General features: G+C 46.5%; 1 protein-coding gene across 2 annotated transcripts in view; it reads right to left on the bottom strand.

The window, feature by feature from the left end:
- The window catches only part of NCF4 (neutrophil cytosolic factor 4), a 38,911-nt gene extending 28,179 nt beyond the window's left edge, over positions 1–10,732 (bottom strand). Inside the window, exon 1 of one of the 2 annotated variants that reach the window (XM_039520996.1) lies at positions 10,678–10,732. The gene's annotated coding sequence lies outside the window, so the exon portion shown is untranslated. The remainder of the gene's footprint in view (positions 1–10,677) is intronic. The other variant, XM_039520995.1, reaches the window with a different exon arrangement.
- Positions 10,733–12,361: the final 1,629 nt, after the last annotated feature.

Here is a 12,361-nt window from a genome sequence, read left to right as displayed (position 1 = left end):
CTTGCCAGTGATTTATTTAGTTTTCCAGACTTCATGGCAAACAGCTTGTGGAGTCCAAGTGCCCATTGCAACAAGATACTCCCTGGGAATCATGCCAGGGCTGAGGGGTAGGGGGAAGCACATTCTTCCATGCTGAGTGCTGAGCATCATTTGCAGGGCCAAGGGGAATTCCCCTGCAAGGGGCTGAGAATAGAGAGAGGGGTTTTCAGAATGAGAAGAGATAAATGAATGGGGAAGGGGGAATGAGATGGAAGGAAAAGGCAAAATAATCCTGTTTCTAAGGCACACAGTGAAATGACTCTTCTCCCCAGAAGTGCTTTATTTCAAGCCAGTGGGTTCCAGAGTCCTGGGAAGTGGACACGTCTAGTGCAGGGAGGTGAGAGTTGGGGGACAGGGGTAATGCCCCCCAACTTCAGCTCTCTCTCTCTCTGCCCAGAGTTCTGCTGAATGTGACATTTTTGCCCAGTGCCTCATACACAAAACTCTGCTGCTAATTTTATGCCCAGGGTTCTGTTGCTGTGTAATTTGAGGCCACAGACTCCTCCAGCAGCCTGCCAGCCAGGGTGCACACCACTTCCAAAGCGACTTCTGTGGCTGAGGAGTGGGGGAGGGGAAGGGAAAGGGGAAGGAGCCAGACAAGAGATAAGCCTCTAAACTTGTGTGGGTTGTATGGCTGACTATAGTCTGCCTCGGGAGTCCCCCTGCTCCCCCTCCTCTGCCTGGGGATCCTCCTTTGCCCTCACTCTGCCTCCCCCTCCTCTGATTGTGTCCAGCTAGCCAAATGGATCTGGCCCAGGTCATCCTGCAGCAGCCTCGCTAAGCATCCCCCATACACCGCACCTTTTGTTTGCAGGGTAGATTCCGTCAGGCTGCTGTAATGCTGACTTGGGATGATGGCCACAAGGCCCTTTTCACAGTACAAGGAGAAGGACATACGGAAGCAACTGGCAAGCAGCAATGTCTATAAAATTGCAGCTATGGCTTTGCACGTAGGGGTAGGTCTCTTTCACTTTCCCCAACAGGACTCTCAGCACCCCAGAGAGAGTCTTGAAGAGCCAGTATGCCAGGGCTGGGCAAACTTTTTGGCCTTAGGGCCACATCCAGGTATGGAAATTGTATGGCAGGCCATGAATGCTCATGAAATTGAGATTGGGGTGCAGGAGTGGGTGCGGGCTCTGGGGTGGGCCTGGGGATGAGGGGCTTGGGGTGCAGGAGGGTGCTCTGGGCTGGAATCGAGGGGTTCGGAGGGTGGGAGGGGGATCCAGGCTGGGGAAGGGGGTTGGGGTGTGGGGGGAGGCTCAGGGGTGCAGGCTCCATGCGGCACTTATCTCAAGCAGCTTCTGGAAGCAGCGGCATGTCCACCCTCTGGCTCCTACCTGGAGGCTCAGCTAGGCAGCTATGTGCGATTCCCCATCCACAGGCGCCAACCCCACAGCTCCCATTGGCCGTGGTTCCCAGCTAATGGGAGCTGCGGGGGCAGCACATGGGGTGGGGGCACCCCGGCTGCCCCTACGTGTAGGAGGCGGGACATGCCGCTGCTTCCAGGAGCCGCGTGGAGCCATGGCACCTGCAGAGCAGAGCAAGCCCCAGACCCCACTCCCCAGCGGGAGCTCAAGGTTTGAATTAAAATGTCTGACGGGCCAGATGCGTCCCGTAGGCCATAGTTTGCCCCACCCCACCCCGCACTATGCTGTGTCCAGCAGACTGTAACCAAGCTGGGTTGAGCAGGTCTCCTTCAAGGGGTGACCACAGCCCTTTCTCACTTAGACTATCAATTCACTTGCAGTTAACACCCTCACATACAGTCTTTCACCCAACTCAGCCACCTTCATCAGCTGCATTTTGAAGCATTTAGGAGATGAGTGGGATTTCTTTTTCAGCTGGGCTGAAGCCACCTGGGCTCCAGATTCCATCCTGGGCACAGGGAGAAGGATGGGGTGGGGGGTGACTGTGAACCCATTTGGTCACTGACAAGAGCCTTTGTCCCCCTCTTTCCATAGAAAATAGAAAGGAGCACAAACACTGCCAACTTAAGTGCAAGAGTGTAATAAGAAAAGCCAAAGAGGAGTTTGAAGAACGGCTAGCCAAAAACTCCAAAGGTAATAAAATGTTTTTTAAGTACATCAGAAGCAGGAAGCCTGCTAAACAACCAGTGGGGACCCTTGACGATCAAAATACAAAAGGAGCGCTTAAAGACGATAAAGTCATTGCGGAGAAACTAAATGGATTCTTTGCTTCAGTCTTCACGGCTGAGGATGTTAGGGAGATTCCCAAACCTGAGCTGGCTTTTATAGGTGACAAATCTGAGGAACTGTCACAGATTGAAGTGTCACTAGAGGAGGTTTTGGAATTAATTGATAAACTTAATATTAACAAGTCACTGGGACCAGATGGCATTCACCCAAGAGTTCTGAAAAAACTCAAATGTGAAGTTGCGGAACTATTAACTAAGGTTTGTAACCTGTCCTTTAAATCGGCTTCGGTACCCAATGACTGGAAGTTAGCTAATGTAATGCCAACATTTAAAAAGGGCTCTAGGGGTGATCCCGGCAATTACAGACAAGTAAGTCTAACGTCGGTACCGGGCAAATTAGTCGAAACAATAGTTAAGAATAAAATTGTCAGACATATAGAAAAACATAAACTGTTGAGCAATAGTCAACATGGTTTCTGTAAAGGGAAATCGTGTCTTACTAATCTATTAGAGTTCTTTGAAGGGATCAACAAACATGTGGACAAGGGGGATCCGGTGGACATAGTGTACTTAGATTTCCAGAAAGCCTTTGACAAGGTCCCTCACCAAAGACTCTTACGTAAATTAAGCTGTCATGGGATAAAAGGGAAGGTCCTTTCATGGACTGAGAACTGGTTAAAGGACAGGGAAAAAAGGGTAGGAATTAATGGTAAATTCTCAGAATGGAGAGGGGTAACTAGTGGTGTTCCCCAAGGGTCAGTCCTCGGACCAATCCTATTCAATTTATTCATAAATGATCTGGAGAAAGGGGTAAACAGTGAGGTGGCAAAGTTTGCAGATGATACTAAACTACCCAAGATAGTTAAGACCAAAGCAGATTGTGAAGAACTTCAAAAAGATCTCACAAAACTAAGTGATTGGGCAACAAAATGGCAAATGAAATTTAATGTGGATAAATGTAAAGTAATGCACATTGGAAAAAATAACCCCAATTATACATACAATATGATGGGGGCTAATTTAGCTACAACGAGTCAGGAAAAAGATCTAGGAGTCATCGTGGATAGTTCTCTGAAGATGTCCACGCAGTGTGCAGAGGCGGTCAAAAAAGCAAACAGAATGTTAGGAATCATTAAAAAGGGGATAGAGAATAAGACTGAGAATATATTATTGTCCTTATATAAATCCATGGTACGCCCACATCTCGAATACTGTGTACAGATGTGGTCACCTCACCTCAAAAAAGATATTCTAGCACTAGAAAAGGTTCAGAAAAGGGCAACTAAAATGATTAGGGGTTTGGAGAGGGTCCCATACGAGGAAAGATTAAAGAGGCTAGGACTCTTCAGCTTGGAAAAGAGAAGACTAAGGGGGGATATGATAGAGGTATATAAAATCATGAGTGATGTTGAGAAAGTGGATAAGGAAAAGTTATTTACTTATTCCCATAATACAAGAACTAGGGGTCACCAAATGAAATTAATAGGCAGCAGGTTTAAAACAAATAAAAGGAAGTTCTTCTTCACGCAGCGCACAGTCAACTTGTGGAACTCCTTACCTGAGGAGGTTGTGAAGGCTAGGACTATAACAGCATTTAAAAGAGAACTAGATAAATTCATGGTGGTTAAGTCCATAGATGGCTATTAGCTAGGATGGGTAAGAATGGTGTCCCTAGCCTCTGTTCGTCAGAGGATGGAGATGGATGGCAGGAGAGAGATCACTTGATCATTGCCTGTTAGGTTCACTCCCTCTGGGGCACCTGGCATTGGCCACTGTCGGTAGACAGATACTGGGCTAGATGGACCTTTGGTCTGTCCCGGTACGACCGTTCTTATGTTCTTATGTTCTTATGACAAGCAGCCCTGCCATTCTCTGCTGATTCCCTCACGCATGATCCATACTTTCTAGGAAAGTAGAGGAAGCACTGAATTAAACCCAGATTCCACACTACTTACGCCTCCCCTGCAGCTGACACTGCAAAACGGAGACCACTCAGCACTGATCTCCACTTCCCACTCCCAGTTCCCTTCCTCTTTAATGCACCAGCCAGCAGATGGAAGAGGGGAACTACATGTTAAAGAGAAGAAAACAGACCATGACAGCAGAAGAAATGGAGGGGACACCCAGCCCCCTCCCAGTCGGATGGTACATATCAGCCTCTTTTTCTTTCCAAAAAGATGATGGGTTTGAACTGTTCAGGTAGCAGGAAGCAAATCGTCCCTCCACATGCTCCATTCTAGGCCCTCGTGACCGATTGCACGCCTGTATTCACACCCTACACACCAGTGTAATAATCTTTGTCCAAAATATGCCTTGTGAGGTATTTGAAAACTAATAACTCACTGGTCAATAATATTATGGTGACTTGTGTAGCAACATTATATGTAAAGTTATGAATTCCCTCTAAATGATGTTGGTAGCACATGTCCAGACTCACATAGCTCTGAATAGGAAGGGTCCGTTAAGCAGCTCCATCTTAAACCATGGAATGTATGTTTACCCCAATTTACATATAAGTAGTAAACAAAGTGGTTGAGACAGCCAGGGGGCAGGAACAGACCGACCTGCATTTTAGCAAACAACAGCATGGAACCTCTTCCACCATGAGACTCTTTGTCTGCATTCTCATAGTGGGAATTAACTTTATCTAGGGGGAACCCTCAGGCAAATGCATTTCAAAGGGTGACTGGACTATAAAGTGAGGGGCAAAAACAGATAGGGGGAAATACCATGGGGTATATCTCTTTCACTTTGGGAGAGATCCTGACCTGAAATTTGGTCATCCCTGTTGCTGGGAGCACATGGTAAGGATTTTATCTTGAGCCAAGTCTAGCTTGTTAAGTTTTACCACTAGAAAGCATTTTATCTTTGTTTCTTTTGTAACCATGTCTGAATTTACTGCCTTGAATTTGTACTCGCTTAAAATCTCTCTCTTTGTAGAAAAAGACCCTTGTTTTAGTCTTAATCAAACTAATCCAGTGCTGTGTTTAAACTGAAATGTTGGGAACTCCAATTAAAGTGGCAAATCATTGTATATTGACCCCTTGCTGGGGCAATGAACTTATGATAGCTGAACTGTCCAGGAGAGGGCTGGGCAGTGCATAACACGTGTCTTTGGGGAAAATTCAGAACTGGGAGTGTGTTGTGGTCACCCTGCAAGTAGTAACCGAGGTTGCTGGGCTCAGTGTTGCTGGCAGGCTGTAGCTATCCACAGGTACTCGGTGTGACCTGCATGCTGGCTGGCTGTTTATGAGGAACCCAGGTGGGACTTGCACCAAAGAATTGTGAGGCACCCCAGGTTGCAGGGCACTTGGTGGCAATCCCTCACTTGTCTGGACTGCACTCCAGAATGTGATAGTGGCGTAGTCTAAACAGGATTTATATACAGCTTGCTCTTTGAACTGAGAGTTACACTTTAAGCACGAGTGTAACAGTTTAAGTGAGTCTCAAGAGTGGTGGCTGGGAGCAGTCAAAGAAAGGCTACAGTTTGTTGTTTTCTGTTTGTTTATTTCAGATGAGAGACAGAGAACAGAAACAAGGGCAAGAAGAGCAAAGAAACATATGGCAAATGCACCAAAAAATAGAAGAATTGTGTTCAGATCACTGCCTATTCCATGCTGGAAAAAAGCCAGAGGAGTTAAGAAGCCTCCTCGTGGATTATGACAAAGCCAAGGGAGGGCAGGCAGCTTGCCTGGACTCATCTGAGGTCCCAGAGTCTACAGCTTCAGGAAGAAATAGATCCTCCAGCTTACAAGTTAGCCCCGAATGGATGCAGCTGTAGTGAGAGAAACTGCAGTTGGAAACCCTTTGAATCCAACACGAATGGGAAGAGAATGAAAAGAAACTAGAAGAGGACAAAAAGAAATGTCAGTGTGAAATCAAGATGTGGGAATTAAGGGTGGACAATCCTCAAGCAATGATCAATCCTACCCAAGAAACCCCCAGCTGGGACAAATTGCGCCCTGCATACAAAGAAACAGACTGTATTGCAGAAAGGCTATGTGAAGGGTCACGGGCAACTGGGAACTACATCCTACCCAAAGGGGGAAGAAATGCATCCTCATGGTAGTTAACTTTGCCACTAGCTCTCCTGAAGCAGTTGCTCTAACTAACACAGGGTCTGATTCTGTGGCAAAAGCCCTTTTCCCTATTTTTAGCACAATGGGTTTCCCTAAAGAGATTTTATCTGACTGTGGGTCAAATTTCATGTTTCAGCTGTTCAGTGAGTTTTGGAAGTTGTGTGGGGTGAATCAACTAAAAGCTGCACCACGTCACCCAGAGACAAATGCACTAGTGGAGAGATGTAGTGGCACTCTGAAATCTATGCTGGGAATGTATGCAAATAAGAGAGTTCAAGCCTCGGGTGAAATGCTACCCTATTCGCTTGCAGGAGGTGACCCAAGAATCAACCAGGTTCACCCCATTTGATCTCCTATACAGAAGGGAAAGTGAGGGGACCCCTAGATCTCCTCAGAGACTCTTGGGAAGGGGACACTGAGGCTAAGGGAGAACCAGTAACTGAATATGTACAGGTTTCAGAGTAGCAGCTGTGTTAGTCTGTATCAGCAAAAAGAACAGGAGTACTTGTGGCACCTTAGAGACTAACAAATTTATTTGAGCATATGCTTTTGTGGGCTACAGCATCCGATGAAGTGGGCTGTAGCCCACGAAAGCTTATGCTCAAATAAATTTGTTAGTCTCTAAGGTGCCACAAGTACTCCTGTTCTTTTTGCTGAATATGTACAAAGGTTCAGGAAAGAGTTAAAAGATATTATGGGTATAGTTGAGACTAACCTCAGGGATAGTCAGTCCAAACAAAAGGAGTGGCATGACCTACATACTTCTAAACAGTCTTTTGAAATAGGGGACTTGGTGTTAGTATTAAGCCCTATGGAAAAAATACAAATTGCAAAATTCTTGGGAAGGATCTTTACAGGTTATAGAAGAGGTGAATGAAAATACATATCATGTTAAAAGGCCTCATGGTAATGCTGACCCACACCTTGTATATGTAAACAAACTTAAAGCTTACCACAGCAGAGAAGCCATGGTAAACATGATCTGTTGTGTAGAATGGGAAACTGAGGCACACCACCTCATTATTTGTCCAGCTTGACAAAGCCCTGGCTGGGATGATTTAGTTGGGGTTGGTCCTGCTTTGAGCAGGGGGTTGGGCTAGATGACCTCCTGAGGTTTCTTCCAACCCTAATCATCTATGATTCTATGATTTGATGACTGAATGCCAAACTGACTCATCTCTGGAAAGCATCAATATCTGCAGCGAGTTAAGACCAGTTGAAAAGGCAGAGGTGTTACCTGTGCTGCAAGAACCCAGAGAAGTGTTTTCCAGCAAGCTAAGGAAGACCCCCTTGTTGATTCATAAAATCATTACTGGAGGACCCTAGCCATCTCCCAGCAGAGCAATGTGCAAGAGCAAATTCACACAGAAATACAAAGCATGCTGGCCCATGGAGTAATTAAAGAGTCTGCCAGCTCTTGGGCATCACCTGCAGCCTTGATCCCTAAGAAGGACAACACCATGAGGTTTTGTGTTGATTGTAGGAAACTCAATGCTGTCATAGTGCCAGATGCTTATCCTATGCCTAGAATTGATTAAATGCTGGATATATTAAGCAAAGCTAAATATCTCAGCTCTTTTGATTTAGTTAAGGAGTACTGGGAAATTCTTTGAAATGATGATGCACTGAAAAAATCTGCTTTTATTACTGATATGGGACTACATGCATTGAAAGAGATGCCATTTGGGTTAATAAATGCAGGAACCACTTTTCAGAAGCTGGTCAACCAAGTATTAAACAGATTACAGGACTTTGCAAGGTCTCTGACCTGCTACCTCCAGGCTAGCCAGTGGCCTTTTTAGGCCCTATCAGCCCAAGAACTGATCTGAGCAGCACAGACACAAGAGTCTTGCAGTGAAGCCACCAGCAATGGTGGAAGGAGATCATCTCTCTTCTTCTCTTATTCTTTCTAAGCCAGCCCCTTCTGCATGCTGTAATGCCCTGGCACACCCACTCTGTCTCTCCCTTCCCCCACCTTCACAGGAGAAAAATCAAATCAAATTTATGTACATTTGAGGCAAAACACCAACCTGTTCCTGCCTTTTTCAGTGCAGTGAATCCTTTGCAATAATAAGGTGCTGTTTTCATGATGACAATTCCTCCCCACAAGCCCTCCCCCCAACCTCCTTTCTCCATCGCTGTGGACAGCACCTCCATCATGCCTGTCCTCAGGCCTATAACCTGGGCATCATCTTTAACTTGGACCTATCTCTAGGTTCTCACACCTAGGCTATGGCTAAATCTTGCACATTTGTTCCCTAACATCTCTAAAGTATGGCTTTTCCTATCCATCCACACAGCTAAACTCTCCTCTAGGCTCTCATCATCTTACATCTTGATTACTGCAACATCCTTCTCCCTGGCCTTCACAAATGCAATCTTGTATTGCTCAAATTCATTCAGAATCCTGCTGCGAAGATCATTTTCCTAGCCCGTTACCTTGACGATGTCTCCCCTCTCGTTGCATTCCTCTACTGGATCACACCTCTCTATTGCATCAGACACAAGCTGCTTGTCTTCACTTTCAAGGTCCTTCATGGCCTTTCCCCATCCTACCTACCAACTCTAATTCATTATGGAAATGTCAACTCCCACCTCTAACACCAGCCTCCATCACCCACTTGTTAAGTTTTCAAACAAGCACCTTTGAGTTTTCTCCCATACTGCTTCACATTTGGGAGGCGCTCCCCATAAACATTTGCAAAGCCATTTCATTATCCACCTTCAAATCCCTCCACAAAACTCTCCTGTGCTGTGAGGCCTATAAAAAACTTGACAACAGTTAGGCCACTATTGCACCGAGATCATTTCCTATCATGCTGAACAATCCTTCCTCATTCTTTCCTTGTACTGCCCCAAATGTCTATATCCATCTGTTGTCTCTTGTCTTATGCTTAGATTAGAAGGACTTTGGGGCCGGGATTGTTGTTTGTTCTGTGTTTGTCCAGCATCTATCATAATGAGGTCCTGGTCCATGACTGGGCTGCTAGGTGCTACAGTAATAGAAATAAATAATAATACTTAGGGTAAACTCCTGATTTTGCTCAAGGAAGAGGAGAGATGGTGAGATATCCCCTGGATGAAACTAGTGAGTCTCTATGAGAAAATCCTATCAGATATTTGGGTTATTTATTCGTTGACTTAGATAGTGATTAACACAACAGTAGATAAGCGCTTTCCATAAAATGCACAAATCATCAGGCATTGACCCAATAAGCCATCAGTGTCCCACAAGTTACTAAGAATTCGTCTGCCACAAACATCCAACCAGAAAGAAATAAACCCCAACAACGGCTGAGCAAATGTGTTTTGCAGTTTTATGTGAAGATCATCCTAAGCAGATCATTGGGGAAGTGAACTCTAAAGGCAGGAACCATCAATTGACAATGCCCTGCCACTGGCCATGAATAAATAATATCCAAGAACCAGGCAGGATAATTCCTCCAGCTGTTCTCAACCATCATGGTGGAACATAGAGAAAGTGGTGCTCACTTAGGCCTTGTCTGCACTAGAAAGGGTTTGCTGGCATAGCTATACTGGCAAACCCTCGTAGAGGAGATGCAGCTTATACCAGTACAAGGACTTTTTTTGCCAGTATAACTGCAGCTACGCTGAGGCTTTTGTTGACATAGCTATGTTGATTTGGAGGGTGACTTTTTCACACTCCTGATTGACATTGCTATGCCAGCAGAGCTATGCCAGCAGAGCCATAACTGAGTATTGGCCAGTTATGATAGGGTGGCCCCCGCCTGGAGCACCCTCTGAACAGGCCTGTCTGCCTCAGTTTCCCCTTGCAGAGTTCCCAGTAACTCCACACCAGGCTTTTTCTCTGTCTCAGTAATACCCCTCTTTGAGGCCAGTTAATTGCCAAAACATAGTCCACATAATATATAACAAACTCCCCAAAATACAGTCCATTTATCACCCCCAGTACATGAAAATCCCACACCCTTGTCCATCAATATAGCACATACCATGCTCCAGAATTTTCCACCACACCCTCCTCTTTTATCCTTTTGCCAGGACAACCACCCAGCCCTTCCAGCTGGAATGCATCTCTGCTCATCCCAGCAGGAACCCCCACAACCTCACTGCTGTAGTTCATCCTCACCGGGAGAGCATCCCTATGTCGTCTGTCTCCAGCTCTCCAGCCTAGAGATGTCAGCAGGTAAGCCCCATTGCTGCTCCCCTGCCTTCAGCTCTCTCCAGCTTAGAAGTAATCAGGAACTCACTGTGCTGCTCTCCAGCCTTCAACCCTCTCCAGCCCTGCCTCTCTGGCTTAAGGAGGTCAACCAGCAAACCCCTATTGCTATTCCCCTGCCTTCAGCTTCCCCACAGGAACCCCACCACAGCTTCCTTCAGGGACTTCCCACAGTCTCCTGGTTTCTAGCGGCTTCCACCTACCAATCTTCTGACTCTCCTAGGCTGTTGTCAGGCAGCTCTCACTCGTCCCTTTTCCTGACTTACTCTCACTATCTGTCCTCAGGCATTCCCCCATTTATACAGCCCAGGTACCCTCTATTAAAACCCAATCAGGAGGCAGCTGACAAGTCACAGGTGTACTGGCCTCTTTCCTCTCATAGCAACCCTGTGGCACCAGGCCTTATAAAACAGGTCCCAGGCCTTGACACACAGCAAGAAGAATTAGAGTACAGGGACCTGACTGAGACCAAACATACTCTCCCCTGACGACTCTCTAAGTAAGAGCTCAAGCATCTTTGGGGATCACAGGAACGGACTGTAAAGATTTTTAATGTTCAAAGCACAGTCACTGTAATTCCCTTCTCCCTTCATTGTGAACTTTGAACCTGGGCGGCAAGGGAGGAAAAGGTTAGGGTGAAGAACATGGTCACTCATTCCTCATCTGGAGTGTGGTATCAATAAACGTCTGAGATAGGGTAGACAGATAAATGCCCATGCTTTCTGGGAGACCTACTACCCTGTTGACTGGAGAAAAAGAGGGGCACAGGGGAAGAGAGAGAGGGAGAAAGGACAAGGAAGAAAGAGAGGAGCAGGAAAGAAGAACATGAATGGAGAAGAAAGACAGGGATGTGGGGGAAGATAAAGGAAGAGAAGGAAGGGGAGAATCCAACCACTTCTCCAAAGGCATGTGTTGCATTTCCAAACCTGACTACATATGTCCTGTTTTTTAATTTATGAGAGGCACAAAATTGGACCAAGTAGCAGCTGGGCTGTAAATCACTCCTCTTGGCTAAGCCATGATTAACTACATGTGCGGGGGGGTGGCGGGGGGAGGGAGGGAGAGGGCTGAGTGAGTCAGAACCCAGACCCCCTCCCCTTCTTTGAGTCATTGCTTGGGATATGTCCTCTAGGCTTCCAAGATCTACAGGTATCCTGAGATGACACTCGTCATTCCCTAGTTATCTCTGATACAGGAGTAATGGAGCCTTGCATCTTTCCAGTGCCTGACCCCCTTCTGCATCCTCCCACCCTCCTCAGCACACTTTTATCTCCATGATACTAACAATCCTGCTGTTCCAGACGCTCTCTCCAATACCTATTTTTTCATTTCTTTCACTCCTTTCTTCGTCCTCTCCCTCGCTCTCCTTTTTCCTCTCTTGTTTCATTTCTCTCTTTCCACTTCTCTACTATTTTTCATATATCTGACAGTAGGGCCCAGAGGACCCAGTCAGGGATCAGGGCCTCACCATCCCATTCACTGTACAAATGTATCGTGCAACACAGGCCCTGCCCCAAAGAGCTCACAGTCTAAACAACAATCCTAAATGACCTTCTCCCTCTCCTTCCCTTTCTTCATCTTTGTCACCATCCTTCTTTCTTTTCTTTGATCTCTCTTTCCTTCCTGTCTTTCTGTGCCTTCCTAGCTGGGGAGAGGGCATTTGGAAGAGGGAGGGGGAGCATTTCTGGGGGAAGGAGGGATATTTGGGATGCTAAAGCAGCGCTAAATTTGTGCCAGGGCTTGGCAGTTCATAGCCCCGGCACCCCTGGGCCTGGCAGTCTATAGCCCCGGCACCCCTGGGCCTGGCAGTTCATAGCCCCGGCACCTCTGGGCCTGGCAGTTCATAGCCCCGGCACCCCTGGGTTTGGCAGTTCATAGCCCCGGCAC

This window comes from Mauremys reevesii, linkage group 1 (assembly GCF_016161935.1).
Source record: "Mauremys reevesii isolate NIE-2019 linkage group 1, ASM1616193v1, whole genome shotgun sequence".
In the NCBI taxonomy this organism is placed as follows: Eukaryota; Metazoa; Chordata; order Testudines; family Geoemydidae; genus Mauremys; species Mauremys reevesii.
The sequence above is the reverse complement of the archived record's forward strand: the minus strand, read 5'-3'. Positions and strand labels throughout refer to the sequence as shown.